This window comes from Rousettus aegyptiacus, unplaced genomic scaffold (genome assembly GCF_014176215.1).
Source record: "Rousettus aegyptiacus isolate mRouAeg1 unplaced genomic scaffold, mRouAeg1.p scaffold_m13_p_9, whole genome shotgun sequence".
NCBI lineage: Eukaryota > Metazoa > Chordata > Mammalia > Chiroptera > Pteropodidae > Rousettus > Rousettus aegyptiacus.
In genome coordinates this window covers 75202499-75220879 of record NW_023416312.1, presented here as the reverse complement: position 1 = coordinate 75220879, position 18381 = coordinate 75202499, and the positions used below count along the sequence as shown (strand labels likewise).

Below are 18381 nucleotides of genomic sequence, written 5' to 3'. Positions count from 1 at the left end.
GGTTTATTCCCAGGTATATTGTTCTTTTTGTTGCGATTGCAAAATAAATTGTTTTGTTTTGTGTTTATTTTTCTGAAAATTTATTAGAGTATAGAAATTAAATGGATTTTTGAACGTTGACTTTGTATCCAGAAAAGTTACCGTATCTGTTTATTATTTCAAATAGTATTTAGTGAAGTCTTTAGAGTTTTATATATAGAGAATCGTGTTATCTGCAAAAAGTGACCATTTTAATTCTTTATTTCTTATTTGGATGCCTTTTATTTCTTTCACTTGCCTGACTGCTATCAAGAGGACTTCCAGTTATATAGAATAATAGTGGTGATAGCAGACAGCCTTGTTTTGTTCTTGATCTTAGAGAAAAGTTGTTTAGCTTTTCACCATTAAGTTTGATGTTAGCTAAGGTTTGTCATATGTGGCCTTTATTATGCTGAAGTACTTTCCTTCCATACACTTATTATTAAGTGTTTTAAACGATGCTGTATCTTGTCAAAAGCTTTCTACATCTATTGATTTATGGTTTTTTTTACTTTATTTTATTTATGTGATGTATCGCATTAATGATTTGCATATGTTAAATCATCCCTGTGCCACTGGGATGAAGCTTACTTGATCATGGTGTACTGTATTTTTAATATGTTGTATTCAATTACGTAGTATCTTATTTAGGATTTTTGCATCTGTGTTCTTGAGGGATAGTGGTTTGTAGTTTTTGTTTGTTTGTTTTTTGTTTTGTGTTATCTTTACCATTTTTTGGTATCAGGGTAATTTTGGCCTTATAAAATGAATTAGGAAGTATGGCCTTTACTTCGACTTTTTGAAAGAGTTTGAGAAAAATAATTATTAAACCTGCTTTGAATGACTGGTAGAATTCATTGGTGAAGGCTTCTGGTCTTGGACTTTAAGTTTTGGGGAGGTTTTTGATGATCCTTTCAATCTCCGTACTGTTGTTTAGACTTTCCAGTTCTTTATACTTCAGTCAAGGAAGGTTGTATATTTCTAAGAACTTGTCCATTCCTTCTAGGGTATTAAATTTTGTCTTATAGAATTTTCCATAGTATTCTTGTATGATCTTTTGAATTTCGGTCATATTTGTCAAAACTTCTCTTTCATTTTCAATTTTGTCTTCTCTCTCTCTCTCTCTCTCTCTCTCTCTCTCTCTCTCTCTCTCGTGAGTCTACCTAGGAGTTTGTCAATTTTGTTAGTTTTCTCAAAGAACCAGCTCTTTGTTGCATTTATTTTTTTGATTGTCTTTTTGTTCTCAATTCTATTTAATTCTACTCTAATTTTTATTTTGTTTTTCCTTTTGCTGACCTTCAGCTTCACTTATTCTTTTTTTAGTTTTTTTTTAAGATGTAATGTTAAGTCATTTATTTGGGCTCATTTTTTATTCTGAGATAAGCTCGTAATGATATGAACTTTCCTCTTATTACCACTTTTGCTGTGAAACAAAAGATTTTATTTTTATTTTTTTAATTAGTTTCACGTATACAGTACATTGGTTAGACATCTATATACTTAATAAAACGATCCTTCCAATCACTCTATCCCTCCCTTGGCCCTTCACTTAGCCATTATAGTCATGTTAACTGCATTTCCTTTGCCATGCTCCCTATCACCGTGACCAACTATAAACTATGAATTTGTACTTCTTTAACCCTTCACCCCATTGTCCCAGCCCCCCAACACCCTCCCCTCTGTCCATAGCCGAATTTCCCACTATATTTGCGAGTCTGTTTTTGATTAGTTTGTTCTTTTTGTTTATTAGATTTTTCATGTAAGTGAAATCATATGGTATTTATCTTTTTCTGTCTGACTTATTTCACTTAGTATAAGAACCTCTAGGTCCATTTGTGTCATTGAAAATGGTTGGATTTCATTTTTTTAATGGCTGAGTAATATTCCATTATATATATATTAACCATAATTTCTTTATCCAATCATCTGTTGATGGGCATTTAGGTTCCTTCCATTTCTTGGCTATTGTGAATTGTGCTGCCATGAATATTGCAGTGCATAGATCTTTATGGAATATTGTTTTGATTTCCTTAGGATAAATACCCAGAAGTGCAATTCCTAGGTCAAAAGGTATATCCATTTATAAATTTTTGAGAAACCTCCATACTGTGTTCCATAGAGGCTGTACCAATTTGCAATCCCACCAACAATGCACGAGGGTTCCCTTTTCTCCACATCCTCGCCAATACTTGCTGTTTTTTGATTTATTGATGATAGCCACTCTGACAGGTATGAGTTGATATCTCATTGTGGTTTTAATTTGTATTTATCTCAAAGTTAGTGACTTTAAGGATCTTTCTATATGTCTATTGGCCATCTGTATTTCCTCTTTGGAGAAGTATCTGTTCAGGTCTTCTGCCCATTTTTTAATTGGATTTTTTGTTATTTTTTTTGTTGTGAAGTTGTGTAAGTTCTTTATATATTTTGGATATTAATCCCTTACCAGATGTATCATTAGAGAATATCTTCTTCCAAACAGTCAGTTGTCTTTTTGTTTTGATGATGATTTTCTTGGCTGTACAAAAACCTTTTAGTTTGTAGTCCCATTTGTTCATTTTTTCTTTTGTTTCCCTTGCCCGAGGAGATATATCTGAAAAGAAATTCCTGTTAGTAATATCAGAGAGTTTACTGACTATGTTTACTTTTAGAAGTTTTATGGTTTCAGGTCTCACATTTAAGTCTTTAATCCATTTTGAGTCTATTCTTATATACAGTGTAAGAAGGTAATCCTGCTTCTTTTTTTCCTCATGTATCTGTCCAATTTTCCCAATGACATTTATTGAAGAGACTGTCTTTACCCCATTATATATTCTTAGCACCTTTGTCATATACTAAGTGAGCATATAGGCATGGATTTATTTCTAGGCTCTCTATTCTGTTCCATTTATCAATGTATCTGTTATTATGCCAGTACCATGATGTTTTGATTACTGTAGTCTTGTAATGTAGTTTGATATCAGATAGTGTGATACCTCCAACTTTGTTCTTCTTTCTCAATATTGTCCTGGCTCTTTGAGCTTTTTTATGTCTCCACAAATTTTAGGGTTATTTGTTCTATCTCTCTGAAAAATGCCTTTGGTATTTTGATAAGGATTGCATGGAATCTACAGGTTGCTTTGGGTAGTATGGCCATTTTAATGGTGTTGATTTTCCCTACCCATGAACACAGTATATGCTTCCATTTATTTGTATTTTCTTCAATTTCTTATTTCAATGATATAATCTTCTGAAAACAGATCTTCTACCTTCTTGGTAAAATTGATTCCCAGGTATTTTATAGTTTTTGACGCAATTGTAAATGAGATTGTTTTCTCAATTTCTCTTTCTGAAAGTTCATCATTGGTGTTTAAATATGCCATTGACTTCTGAATATTTATTTTGTAACCTGCTACTTTACTGAATTCACTGATCAGTTCTAACAGGTTTTCTGGTGGAATCTTTAGGGTTCTCTCTATATAGTATCATGTCATTGAAAAATAATGAGAGTTTTATTGTTTCTTTTCTAATACAGATGCCTTTTATTTCTTTCTTGTCTTATTCCTGTGGCTAAAACTTCCAATGCAATGTTGAAGAGAAGTGGTGAAAGTGGACATCCTTGTCTTGTTCCTGATCTTAAGGAAAATGTGTTTTGCTTTTCCCCATTGAGTATGATGTTAGCTGGAGGTTTGTCATATTTGGCCTTTATTATGTTGAGGTATGTTTCCTCTATTCCCACTTTACTGAGAATTTTTATCATAAATGTATGCTAGATTTTGTCAAACAGTTTTCTGCATCTATTGATATGATCATATTGTTTTTATCTTTCGATTTGTTGATGTGGTGCATCACACTAACTGATTTGCGAATATTGTACCAACCCTGCTCCCAGGAATAAATCCAGTTTGATCATGGTGCATTATATTTTTAATATATTGCTGAATTCAGTCTGCTAATAGTTTGTTGAGGATTTTTGTATCAATGTTCATAAGAGATATTGGCCTATAGTTTTCTTTTCCTGTAATTTCTTTGGTTTTGGAATCACGGTAATGGTGGCCTCATAAAAGGAGTTAGGGAGCCTTCTCTCTTCTTGAATTTTTTGGAATAGATTTAAAAAATAGGTAATAATTCTTCTTTGTATGCTTATTAAAATTCATCTATGAAGTCGTCTGGCCCAGGATTTTTGTTTGGGGGTAGGTTTTTGATTACTGATTCTATTTCATTGGTGATAATCGATTGGTTTATATTTTCTGTTTATTCTTGACTCAGTCTTGAGAGATTGTCTGTTTCTAAGAATGTGTTCATTTCTTCCAGATTGCCCAATTTGTTGGCATATAATTGCTCAAAGTTCTTTCTTATGATCCATTGTAATTCTATGGAATCTTGGTTATTTTTCTTTTCATTTCTGATTTTATTAGAGTCTTCTCTTTTTTCTTTTTCCTTGATGAATCTGCTTGAAGGTCTGTCAATTTTATCCTTTCAAAGAACCAGCTCTTAGTTTCATTAATCCTTTGTATTGTTTTTCTAGACTCTATTTTCTTTATTTCCACTCTGATCTTTATTATTTCCTTCCGTCTCTTTACTTTAGGCTTTGTTTGCACTTCTTTTCTAGTTCTTTTAATTGTAAAGTTAGATTGTTTATTTGATCTTTTTCTTGTTTCTTGAGGCAGGCCTGTATTGCTACAAATTTCCCTCTTAGGACTGTTTTCGCTGTGTTCCATACATTTTGAGTCATTGTATTTTCATTTTCATTTGTCTCTAGATATCATTTGATGTCTTTTTTCTTCTCATTAATAACCCATTAATTGTTTAGTAGCATGCTATTTAGCCTCCATGTGTTTGTGTACTTTCCAGTTTTTTTTCTTGTAGTTGATATCTCGTTTCACACTATTGTGATCAGAGAAGATGGTTAATATGATTTCAATCTTCTTAAATTTATTGAAATTTGATTTGTGTCCTAAGTTGTGGTCTATCCTTGAAAATGTTCCGTATGCACTTGAGAAAAATGCATATTTTGCTGCATTGGGGTAAAATGTTCTGAAAATATCTATTAAGTCCATCTGGTCTAGTGTGTCTCTTAGGCTCATTGTTTCCTTATTGATTCTTTGCCTGGAAGATCTGTCTGTTGATGTCAATGAGGGGTTAAAGTATACTATGAGTGTCTTGCTATTGATCTCTCCTATGTCAGTCAATAATTGCTTTATGTATGTAGGTGCTCCTATGTTGGGTGTATATATGCTTACCAGGGTTATGTCCTCTTGATTTATCAATCCCTTTATCATTATATAATGCTGTTCTTTGTCTCTTATGATAGCCTTTGTATTAATGTCTCTTTTATCTGATATAAGTATTGCTACCTCGACTACTTTTTTTTCATTTTTGTTTATGTAAAATATCTGTTTTCATCCCTTTACTTTTGGTCTGTGAGTGTCATTTAATCTGAAGTGGGTCTCTTGTAGACAGCATACACATGGGTCTTGTTTTCTTATCCATTCAGTTACCCTACTTTTTATTGGAGCATTTAATTCAATCACACTTAAAGTGATTACTGATAAGTACATTGTTACTGCCATTTTATTATTCATATTTGTTATTTCTTTTTACCCCTTCTCTATTTTATTTCTACCCCTTCTCTTTTCACAGATGACACTTTAACATTTCTTGTAATACTAGTCTATTGGTGATGAATTCCTTAAGCTTTTTCCTGTCTGGTAAGCTCTTTATCTCACCTTCCATTTTAATCAAACGCCTTGCTGGGTAGAGTATTTGTGGTTGTAAATTCTTGTTTTTCATAACTTTAAATATTTCTTGCCTTTCCCTTCTGGCCTGCAAAGTTTCCATTGAAAAGTCAGCAGACATTCTTATGAGGGTACCGTTGTAAGTAATTAGTTGCCTTTCTCTTGCTGCTTTTAAAATTCTCTCTTTTTCTTTGACCTTTGGCATTTTAATTATGATGTATCTTAGAGAAGGTCTTTTTGAATTCCTCTTATTTGTGACTCTGTGCTTCCTGAACTTGTATGTCCAATTTCTTTCCCAGGTTAGGGAAATTTTCTGTCATTATTTTTTCAAACAAATTCTCAATCCTTTGCTCTCTCTCTTCCTCTTCAGGTACTCCTGATCTAGATATTTGTATGCTTCATATTTTCCAGAGGTCTCCTAAACTATCCTCATTTTTTATTTTTTTTTAATTATTTTCTCTTGTTATTGTTTTGATTAGGTATATTCTGCTACATTGTCTTCGAATTCGCTGATTCAATCTGCTTTATCCAATATACTGTTGAATCCTTCTAGTGCATTCTTCAGTTTAGTTATTGTATTCCTCATTTCTGTCTGGTTCTTTTTTATGGTTTCTATGTCCTTTTTTATGCTGTTGAGGTTCTCCTTGTGCTCATCCATTCTCCCCATAAGTTCATTGAACATCCTTGTAACCTTTATTTTGAACTCTGTCTTTGGTAAGTTGCTTGCCTCCATTTCATTTAGCTTATTTTCTGGAGTTTTCTCCTATTATTTCATTTGTGGCATGTTTCTTTGGCTTCTCATTTTATTAGCCTCTCTGTGTTCATTTCTAAGTGTTAGAAATATTTGTTTTGTTTCTCTGCCTTGGCAATATGACTTAATGTGGAAGGTGCCCTATGTAGTCCAGTGGCACACTCTCCCTGGCACACTTATGCTGGTGGCTATGGACATATTTGTATGGGTTGTGTGTGATCTTCTGCTATCACCAAGCCTTTATTGTTGTTAGTAGATCAGTCAATTGGTTTAATGCTCAGGATGACTAATCGTGGGAATTGGCTGTACCCATAGGGTAAGAGTAGTTAAGTGGGAGCTGACCCCACTGAGTGTGATTTGCCCTAGCAGACTTATGTACTTGTTGCAACCAGCCTTTCTGTGTATCACTGTTGGAACTAGTCAGGAGTTGCTCCATTGTGGTCTGGTGCCAGCCTCTAGATGCATTGGTTTTGTGGCTCCTTTGGTGGGGCTCTCCTGTAGGCCAAGTTTAGTTGCTGGTTTTGATTGCTCAGATACCTGGTGAGATCTACAAAGCAATCCACAGATGGTTGTTGCTTATGCTGGATCTATAGGTAAATAGAAAAGACAGTGCCATAGGCAGCAGTCAGTTATCCTCCACACCTGACCTATGGCAGATTAGCAGAGGAACCAGTGCTCTTCAAGACCTGACACTGCCTGGTAGTTGCCTGAAAGTCTCTGAAACTGGATGGGCTTCTGGGTGGTATGTGTGTTGGTTGGCACAGGGGCCGTGGGAGTCTCCTGGGTCTATTGAGTAAATTTCCCTCTGACACTACAGTGTCAGTTTGCATGCCAACACTGTCTCTGTCTGTGGATCCCTGTACATATTTCTATTTATAGAAAATTTGTCTGCTACCCACCCTGGTCCTAAACATGCTACCCCTGAGCAAGGGCAGCTGCCTATCAATCTGCAGTGAGTGCTTCGTGTATTTGATGTTGTAGGAAGACAGAAAATCAAGGGCCTTCAGGCCAATACAGACCCCTACAATCCCCTAAAGAGATATTGCAGCTCATATAGGCAGCAGCAGTCTGTCCACACCTGTTTTACTCAAAATGCACTCACTGAGCTAGCCCAGGACTGTTGCCTGCACTGACTGCACAACCCCAGAGCCAAGTAGGATACAAGAAGCTGCTTGTCAATGGGCTGCAGACACTTTATGGCTTGGATGAAGCAGGATCTCAGGGAGACAAAGTCTGTCTAGCCAATACAGCCTAAGTTTTGCTTCAACTTCTGTGCCTGGGCATTCCTGCAACTTCAATGTGGCTCCTTTATGTTATCAGATGTAGGTGTTATGATCACCTGGACTTAAAGCGATTCTCCAAGTCAATTATTTTTAATTTGGTTGTAATTTCAATGCGGACCTGGGAGGAGATGAACCCTGCTTTTATCTAGTGTGCCATATTCCCCCTCTTCTAAAAGTTTTGATATGTTGTACATTCATTCTCATTTGTTTCTGTGTCTCTTGATTTCTGCTTTTATTTCTTCTCGTACCTAGTCATTCTTCAGTAGCATTTTGTTAATCTCCACATATTTGTGGTTCTTCCTGCTTTTATTTTACAGTTGATCTCCATTTTCAAAGTATTATGATTCAGAAAATATGCTTAGTATGACTTCAGCCTTCTTAAATATGTTGAGGCTAATTTTGTGTCCCAACATATGGTCTCTTCTTGAGAATGTTCCACGTGTACTAGACAAAAATATATGAGCTGCTGCTTTGGTATGAAGGACCAGTAAATGTTAATTATGTCCAATCAATCTAGTGTATCATTTAAGGATGTTATTTCTTTATTGATTTTCTGTTTCGATGATCTATCTCTGACAGTGGAGTATTTAGTTCCCATGCTATGATTGTGTTTTTATTAATTTCTCCCTTTAGTTCTGTTAGTAATTGCTTTATATATTTTGGCACTTGTTCACTAGGAGCATAGATATTATTAAGTGTTAGGTCTTATTGTTGTGTAGTTCCCTTTATCGTGATATGTTCACCATTTTCTCTCTTTACCTTTTTTATCTTGAATTTTATTTTGTCAGTTATAAGTACAGCTACATCTACTTTCTCTGGATGCCATTTGCTTGGAATATCATTTTCCCCTCTTTCACTTTAAGTCTATATTTGTCCTAGAGGCTGAGATGTGTCTCTTATAGGAAGTATATAGTTGGGTTTTATTTTTTGATCCAATCTGCTACTCTCTGTCTTTCTATTGATAAGTTCACTCCATTTACATTTAGGGTGATTATTAAAATACGGGGTTTTCCTATATCCATTTTATCTTTAGTTTTGTGGTAGCTCAGTGTCTCCATTATTTCTTTGTCCTAGTTTTCTGTCTGTTAATTTGGTGGTGTTTTGTGTTTTATTTTTCTTCTGTTCCCTCATGTTTTATGCTATTTCTCAGTTCTGGATTGATGGAATGTGGTTACCATTCAGTTTATGGAAAGGATAGATATAGATATAGATTTAGATTTAGATATATAGGTATAGATGATATAGATATGGATATAGATATAGATATGGATATAGATATAGATGATATACAGATACAGATACAGATGATACAGGTACAGATACAGATACAGATACATATACAGATACAGATACAGATACAGATACAGATACAGATACAGATACAGATATAGGATAGATAGTAGTCTATTTTCTTCTGCATGTGTCTTATCTCCATTATCCTTTATGGATTTGGATGTTTACTCCTTTTCCTTTTGTGTTTTGTATTGTCTCAAATTATTACTACATATCCTGAACCTTCATTTCTAAGTTTCAGTAGCTGTTATATTCCTTTTTTTTTTAGAGTGGTTTTATTTTTTGGCCTTTAACATTATGTAATATTTAAGCTTATAACAACCTTTTTAGTAAGGGTTGCACATCCTTGCTTCTCTCTGCCTGCTAGCCATCTTACTTATAGTTATGTATTTTTGTCCTTTTGTTTCAGGTAAAATTACTCCCATCAGTATTTCATGAAATGCAGGTCTTGTGGTGGAGAAGTCCCTCAGTTTTGTATGCTTGGAACAGTCTTTATTTCTCTTTTACATATAAAGGAGAGCTTCGCTAAGTATATTATACTTGGTTGATATTTTTTTTTTTTCTTTCAATAGTTTGAATATTTGGATCCACTCCTTCTTTGCTTGAAAAGTTTGTGCTGAGAAGTCCATTGATAGTCTCAAGGGTTATTCTTTAAAGGTAACTGTCATCTTTACCGTGGCTGCCTTGATAATACTTTCTTTTTTATTAGTTTTTGACAACATTAGTATAATGTGTCTTGGATAAAGCCTTTTTGAATTGCGATAATTGGGTGTTCTGTTTGCTTTTTGGATTTGAAGATCCAGGTCTTTCCTGGATTTTCATTAACTATATGTTTAAACATACTCTCTACTTCCTTCACTCTTCTCCTTCTGGTATACCTATTTTTTTTTATTAAATTAAGTTTATTGGGGTAACATTGGTTAATACAATTATATATTTTTTAGGTATACATTATAATTTGACATCTCTATATTCTATTGTGTGATTATCCAATTTTCTGCTGTAGAACACTTTGGTTACTTCCATGTCCCAGCCACTGTGAATAATGCTGCAATGAACATCGTTGTGCAAATATCTTTTTGGATATGGGTTTTCAAGTCTTTGGGGTGAATATACAGCAGTGGGATTGCTGAATCATATGGTACATCAATTTTTAGTTTTTTGAGGAACCTCCATACTGTTTTACAAAGTGGCTATAACAATTTACAGTTTCACTAGCAGGGTATGAGGGTTCTTTTTTCTCCATATCCTCTCCAACATTGTTATTACTTGTCCTGTTGATTATTGCTATTCTAACAGGTGTGAGATGGTATCACATTGTGGTTTTGATTTGCATTTTTCTAAAAGCTAGCGATGCTGAGTATCTGTGCAAATATTTGTTGGCCATTTATATGTCGTCTAGGGAGAAGTGTCTCTTCAGGTCCTCTGCCCATTTTTTGATTGGATCATTTGTTTTTTGTTGTTCTTGAGTTGTATGAGTTATTCGTATATTTTGAACGTTAGGCTCTTATCAAAGGCGTTGCTTGCAAATATATTTTCCCATTTGAATGGTTGTCTCTTTACCTTGTTGAGAATTTGCTATGCTGTGGAGAAGTTTTTTAGTTTGATGTATTCTCATTCATTTACTTTAGCTTTTACTTCCCTTGCTTTTGAGGTCAAATTTGTAAAATCCTCTTTAAGTCCAAGGTCCTCGAGTATAGGATCTATGTTTTCTTCTATGCATTTTATTGTTTCAGGTCCTTAATCCATTTTGAGTTAATTTTGGTTTGTGATGATAGACAGCAATCTAACTTCATTCTTTAGCAAGTGGCTTTCTGATTTTCCCAGTACCATTTATTAAAGAGGCTTCCCTTTCTCCACGGTATGTTTTTGGCATTTTTTGTCAAAAATTATTTGCCCGTATAAATATGAGTACACTTCTGGACTCTTAATTCTATTCTACTGTTCTGTGTGTCTCTTTTAGTGCCATTACCATGTGGTTTTGATTACTGTCACTTTGTAGTAAAATTTGAAGTCAGGCAGAGTGATGCCTCCATCCTCAATCTTTTTTCTCAGGATGGCTTTGGCAATATGGGGTCCTTTGTGCTTCCTTAAAATCTGATGATTTTTTGTTCTATTTCTTTAAGAAATGCCAATGGCATTTTGATGGGGATTGCATTAAATCTGTACAATGCTTTAGGTAATAAGGTCATTTTAACTATGTTGATCTTTCAACTGAAGAACATGGAATACCTATCCATTTATTTGTATCATCTTCATTTTTTTTTTAAATAGAATCTTATAGCTTTCATTCTATAGGTCTTTCACATGTTTTGTTAGATTCATTCCTAGGTATTTTATTCTTTTTGCTCAATTGCAAAAGGAATTATTTTTTCCACTTCTTTTTCTGACCATTCATTATGAGAGTATAGGAATGCTATGGATTTTTGAACTTTGATTTTGTATCAAGAGCCTTTACTGTATTTGCTTATTGTTTCTAGTAGTGTTCTTGAGGAGTCTCTAGGGTTTTTTTATATATAGAGGATCATGTCATCCACAAATAGTGACAGTTTGACTTCTTCGTTTCCTCTTTGGATGCTTTAATATCTTTTCCTTGTCTGATTACACTTGCTGGGACCTCCAATGTTATATTGAATAAGAGAGGCAATAGTGGACATCTTTGTTTTGTTCCAGACCTTAGAAAAAAGGTTTTTAGTTTTTCACCATTAAGTATAATGTTGGCTGAAGGTTTCTCATATATGGCTTTTATGATGTTAAGTTACTTTCCTTCTATACCAATTTTCTTAAGTATTTTGATCATAAATGGATGCTGTATCTTGTTGAAGGCTTTTTCTGCATCTATTGATATGATCATATTGCTGGAGCCAGCCTTTGGCTAAAGTCAAAGAGCACCTGAAAGAGGGGGTGGGGGGTGAAGCCTAAGGAAAAAAAAGAAGACAGGAAAGCTCTTCGGGAGAGCATAAAGTCACTGCTGCAGCCCCAAGTTTATTTAGCACAGCATATTTATAACCTATCAAGCTCGTGAGAAGCAACACTTACAAGTATGCAAACAATAGCTGATATTGTCCCGGGAGGCCTGTGGTTATCTTAACATTTTCTTCCTCAGGGCTAAAGAACATTGGAAGCTAAAGAACATCAGATACTTTCCTAGAGCTCTAAGTGTACTTTTTCCTGCATCAGCAGATTAAACAGTGTGTCAACTTTGCAAAACATCTTGCTTTCCTGGGAGTTTAATACTGCCTCAAAACAGCTCCTGACATCATATGGTTCTTATTTTTTAATTTATTTATGTAGTATATTGCCTTAATCAATTCGCACATGTTGCACCATCCCTGTGCGCCTGGGATGAAGCCCATTTGATCATGGTATATAATCTTTTTAATATGTTGCTATATTCAGTTTTCTAGGATCTTATTTCAAATTTTTCATCTGTGTTCATGAGAGATATTGCTCTGTAGTTTTCTTTCTTTGTATATTATTTTTACCAGGCTTTGATATCAGAGTAATATTGGTCTCATACAATGAGTTGGTAATTATTGCCTCCTCTTTGATTTTTTGGAAGAGTTTGAGGGGAATAGGTATTAAATCTTTGAATGTTTGTTTAGAATTCACTGATGAAGCCATCTGGTCCTGGACTTTTACTTTTTGATACGTTTTTGATGATTGTTTTAATTTCCATACTGCTCATAGATCTATTTAGATTTTCCAGTTCATGATTCAGTCTAGGAAGGTTGTATTTTTCTAAGTATTAGGCCATTTCTTCTAGGTTATTAAATTTGGTGTTATATACTTTTTCATAGTGTTTTTGTATGATCCTTGTTATTTCTGTGATTTTAGTCGTGATTTCCCCTCTTTCATCCCTGGTTTTGTTTATTTGTGTCCTTTCTCTCTCTCTCTCTCTCTCTCTCTCTCTCTCTCTCTCTCTCTCTCTCTCTCTCTCTTAGTGAGTCTAGCCAGGGGCTTGTCAATTTTATTAACCTTCTCAAAAACAAGCTCTTTGTTGCATTTATTTTTTATTGTTTTTGTTTGTTTGTTTTCAATTTCCTTCATTTCTGCTCTAATTTTGATTGTCTTTTCTTCTGCTGACTTTAGGCTTCATTTGTTTTTCCTTTTCTAGTTTTTTTTTAAGATGAAGCATTAGGTTGTTTATTTGGGCTCCTTCTTGTTCTTTGATATGGACCTTTAATGGTATGAACTTTCCTCTTATGACTGCTTTTGCCATGTCCCCAAATTTTTGATATGTTGTACTGTCATTATCATTTGTTTCTATGTATCTCTTGATCTCTTTTCATTTCGTCTCTGACCCAGTTATTCTTCAGTAGCATGTTGTTTAATCTCCATGTATTTGTGGCTCTTCCTGATTCCTTTCTGCAGTTTATCTCTAGGTTCAAAGCATTATGATCAGGGAATATGGTTGGCATTATTTCAACACTCTTATATTTTTTTGAGGCTATCTCTTTGTCCCAGTATGTGGTCAATTTCTGAGAATGTACAGTGTGCACTAGAGGAGAATGTATAAGCAGCTGTTTTGGCATGGAAGGCTTTGTAAATGTCAATTATGTCCATTTGGCCTAATGTGTCATTTAAAAATGTTATTTCCTTATTGATTTTCTGTTTGGATGATCTGACCATCTCCAACAGTGGGGTATTTAGGTCCCCCACTATAATAGTGTTTTGATATGTTTCTCCCCTTAGTTCTGTTAGTAACTGTTTTACATATTTTGGGGCTCCTTGAATGGGAGCATAGATACTAACAAGTGTTATGTCTCCTTGGTGTGTGATTCCCTTTATCATTATGAAGTGTCCCTCAGTATCATTCTTTACCTTTTTTTGTTTTGAAGTCTATTTCAGCTGATATTAGTACTGCTACTTTCACTTTTCTCTGAATGCCATTTGCTTGAAATATAGACTCAAAGTACCTTTCACTTTGAGTCTATATTTGTCTTTGGAGCTGAGATGTATCTCCTGGAGGCAGCATATGGTTGGATTTTGTTTTTTGATCCAATCTGCAACTCTGTGCCATTTTATTGGTGAGTTCAGTTCATTTACATTTAGGGTGATTATTGAAATATGAGGTCTTCTTCTAGCCATTTTATCTTTTGCTTTCTGGTAGCTCGGTGTTTCCATTGCTTCCTTGTCTTTGTGTTTCTGTTTTCTTTATTTTGTTGGCTTTTTGGGGTTTTCTATGTAGTCCTTATTGTTTTATATTATGTGCCTCAGTTCTGAACCTTTGGTGTGTGGTTACCATTATGAATATGTAAAGGATGGTGTTATACATACATACATATATATATATATGTATATATAGATAGGTAGATAGAGATGATATAGATATAGATATATAGATATATAGATACATAGATATATAGCTATATAGATATATAGTTATAGATATATAGATATATAGATATAGATATATATTCGTCCATTTTCCTCTTTGAGTGCCTTGTCTCCATTGCCCATTTTGAGTCTGGATCTTTGAATCCTCCCCTTTGCGAGTTTAGATTGTTGAATCATCCCCTTTTCAGTCATTGTTATCTCAGTTTTTTCCTATGTATGCTAAACATTTATTACTATTGTGTTATAACAATTCTCTTATTTTTTATTTAAGCTTATAATGCTCTGTTCTTAGTAACGATTCCACCTCTCTGCTTCTATTTGTCTGATAGTCACTTTACTCCTAATTATGTTTTTTTCTTCTGTCATTTTGTTTTAGGTGAGCTAACCTCTTTCAGTATTTCCTGTAGTGCAGGCCTCATAGTGAAGAATTCCCTCATTTTTTGTATGGCTGGAAAGGTTTTAATTTCTCCTTCATATCTAAAGGAGAGCTTAGCTGGATATATTATTCTAGGCTGGTAGTTCCTTTCACTTAACAATTTAAATATTTGATTCCATTCTTTTCTGGCTTGTAAGGTTTTGCTGAGAAGTCTGAGGATAATAAGCTAATGGGTTTATCTTCATATATTACTGTTTTCTTCTCTTTGGCTGCCCTGAGAATTCTGTCTTTGTTGTTGATTTTTGATTAATTTTAATACAAGATGTCTAGGTGAAGGCCTTTTTGGGTTGAGATAAGTGGGTGTTCTGTTGACTTCTTGAATTCCAAACTCCAGCTCATTTCTTAGATTTGGGAAATTCTAGACAATTATTTATCTGAAAATGCTTTCTAGCCTCTGCTCCTTTTCCTTGCCTTTGATAATGTCCCATTATTCTTGTTTCTCTCCTGATGGTATCAACTAGTTCTTGACTTTCTCGTTCATTATTTTTCGATCTTCGGTTTCTCTCTTCTTTCTTCTGATTTATTTCTAGATTTCTGTCTTTGAAATCACTGATTTTTTTTTCTCCTTTTTGTCGACTCTATTTCCTAAGCTTGCTTTTTCCTTTTTTTCTTCAAATCTTGGATTTTTTAATCTCCAGATCTATTCTGTTCTTTTTGAGGGTTTCAATCTCCTTGTTCTGCTCATCTAGAGGTCTTTCAATTCCAAAAATTGATTATATGAATTGTTTCAGAGCTCACTGAGTTTTTTCAGAAGTACCATCCTGAATTCTCTATCATTTAAGTTGCATATTTCTGTCTGTAAGCTTATTTTCTCGAGATTCTTCTCTTTCTTTCTGAAATGTCTTGTCACCTTGTTTATTCATGGTGTTTAATAGACTATTTCTCTACCTGGGCTTTAATGGAAGTGTATTCTGCTGTTTTTCCAGAAAGATTTAGGTGTCTCTTTTACCTGCTGCAAAGAAGGTGCTTTTCTTTTGGTTCCCAGTAGATGGCATCTAAGCCTCTTCGATCCCTGCTTTATATAAAGCCTGAATAACATTTTTTAAAATTTTCTTGTAGATATTTAATCACTTTGCTACCCTCAGTCTCTGCTGTGTTTGCTCAGATCCCCCTGGAGCTCCGTGGTGATAGGTCTTGGAGGGTACATAAGGAGAGGCCCTCTGCTTTGGAAGTTGGGGGGCTGTGGCTCAGTCTCGTTTTTGCAATGGCAGCCAGCAAAAAATCACCTGTTATTTTTATGTGGTCCCATCCTGCTTCTCTGCTTTCTGCCCAGATGACTGGTACTTGCAACTGGTCGGCCCCAGAGAGCTCACAGATTTCCCAGGCCAGGCTGTTCAGGGAAATTGCCTCAAGAAGTCTTTCTCCCCTCTTCTCCTCCTTCAGGTAGCTCTGGCGGCTGTGAGAGGCAGCTTCTTTATTTCTCCCAGATTGCCACCCGACACCCAAGGTTCTGACCTGCTGTAGCTCTTATGCACCAATTCCATGCTCAGACATGTTGGTGTGCAGTTTGGGTGTTTTTTTGTTGAGATTTAGATGTTCAGCTTATTGTTGTTTCAAGGGGAGAGTACTAGGGACGTCTCTCACTCTGCTAAGTTTCCAAAGATATGTCTGGTATACCCACTTTTTAATGCTGTTTTTTTTCTGATGGTGTCAGTTCTTATAGAGTTCTTTCATTTTGTTTCACTCTCAAGTCTCTCTCTTCCATATTTATGACTTCAGTATCTCTAATTCTTTTCTCACTGTGGCCAGCTTTATTGTCTAAGCTTATTTCATTCTTCATCTCTCTTAGTGAGTTCTTCATTTCCAGAAGTTCTATTTGCTTCTTTTTTAGAGTTTCTATTTCCTTGGTAAATTATTCCTGTTGTAGGTTGATTATGTTTCTAAGTTCTTGGAACTTTTTCTTGCATCTCATTTATTTTCAGAAGTGCAATTCTGAATTCTATGTTATTTAAATCACTTATTTCTATGTCTTAGAGCTTATTTTCTGGTGATTTTTTATTTTTATTTTTATGGGGCTGCCTTCTCTCCTTATTTGTTCATGGTGTTCAATAGACTATTACCCCAAATAGGCATTAATGAGAGTGTAATCTACTTTTTAAAAATCTGTTAGAGAGTGATCTCTCTTTAGCAGGTCGATGAAAAGTGGTTCTCTGTTGATTATCAGTAGATGGCATGCAAGCCTCCTGCACTGCCCACGTCTGCTGGATCTATGCTTTGAGGTTAAAAATGCCTTTTTTGTCTCTGCTGTGATTCTATTCTGCACAACTTTTCTGCTGAACAGTAGTTGTTTATCTTCATCTGACTTCTCTCCCACCTAAGTGCATGGCACCACCTCACAGAAGATCCGATGGACGAGGACACAAACCCCCTGAGCCCCAGAACTATGTTTTTAGTTGTAAACTAAATACTGACAAAGATTATTACCTCAAGGTGTATAATGATGAAAACGAGCACCAATTTTCTTAAGATTGGTCAGTTTGGAGGCTGTTGCAAAAGATGAATTGCTCATTGTTAAAGCAGAGGCAATAAATTTTGAAGTCAGTCCAATTAAAGTAACACTGTCAACCTTAAAAATGTCTGTACAGTTAATTGTTTCCCTTGAGGGCTTTTAAATAACACCACACATGGTCTTATAGTTGAAATGTGCTTCAGGGCCTGTGAATATTAGTTGACAGTAACTGTGGAGGTAGATGCAGAGTTAGAAAATGAAGAGGAGAAGGATGTGAAACTTCTTAGTGTATCTGGAACACATTCTGTCTCTGGAAGTGGTAGCGAGCTTCCACAGATAAAAGCAAAACTTGCTGCTGCTGAAGGTGATGATAATGATGCTGAAGATAATGACGATGATGATGAGGAGGAAGAAGCTGAAGAAAAAGCTCCAGTAAAGAAATCTGTATGAGATACTCCAGCTATAAATTCACAAAAATAAAATCAGAATGGAAAAGAATCACAACCAACAACGGCAGTCAAAAGATCAATAATCTTTAAAAAAAAAAACAGGAAAAAACTCCTAAAACATTGAAAAGGTCTAGTTCTGTAATGACATTAAAGCAAAAATGCAAGCAAGTATAGAAAAATGTGGTTCTCTTCCCAAAGTGGAAGACAGGTTCATCAATTATATAAAGAATTGCTTCCAGATGACTGACCAGGAGGCAATTCAAGATGTCTGGCAGTGGAGGAAGTCTCTTTAAGAAAATAGTTTAAACAGTTAAAATTTTCTGTCTTATTTCATTTCTGTTGATATCTGGCTGTCCTTTTTATAATGCAGAATGAGAACTTTATCCACCATAGCTGATAAATGTTATCCTGGTTCCATTGCCAAGAATATGTTATTCAAAATGCCTGTTCAGTTTTTAAAGATGGAATTCCACCCTTTGTTTGGTTTTCAGTATGTATGGAATGTTATGATAGGACATAGTAGTAGTGGTAGCCAGACAAATGGAAATGGTGAGAGACAAAAATATACATGTGAAATAAACTCAGTATTTTAATAAAGTAAAGAAAAAAAGAATGTCTTATTTTCTCTGGGAGGTATGTTTCTCCTCT

The 18381-nt window shown here is 34.8% G+C and overlaps 1 pseudogene; it reads left to right on the top strand.

Moving 5' to 3' along the window:
- Nucleotides 1–18026, top strand: part of LOC107504244 — a 30184-nt pseudogene extending 12158 nt beyond the window's left edge.
- The last annotated feature ends 355 nt before the right edge of the window (nt 18027–18381 follow it).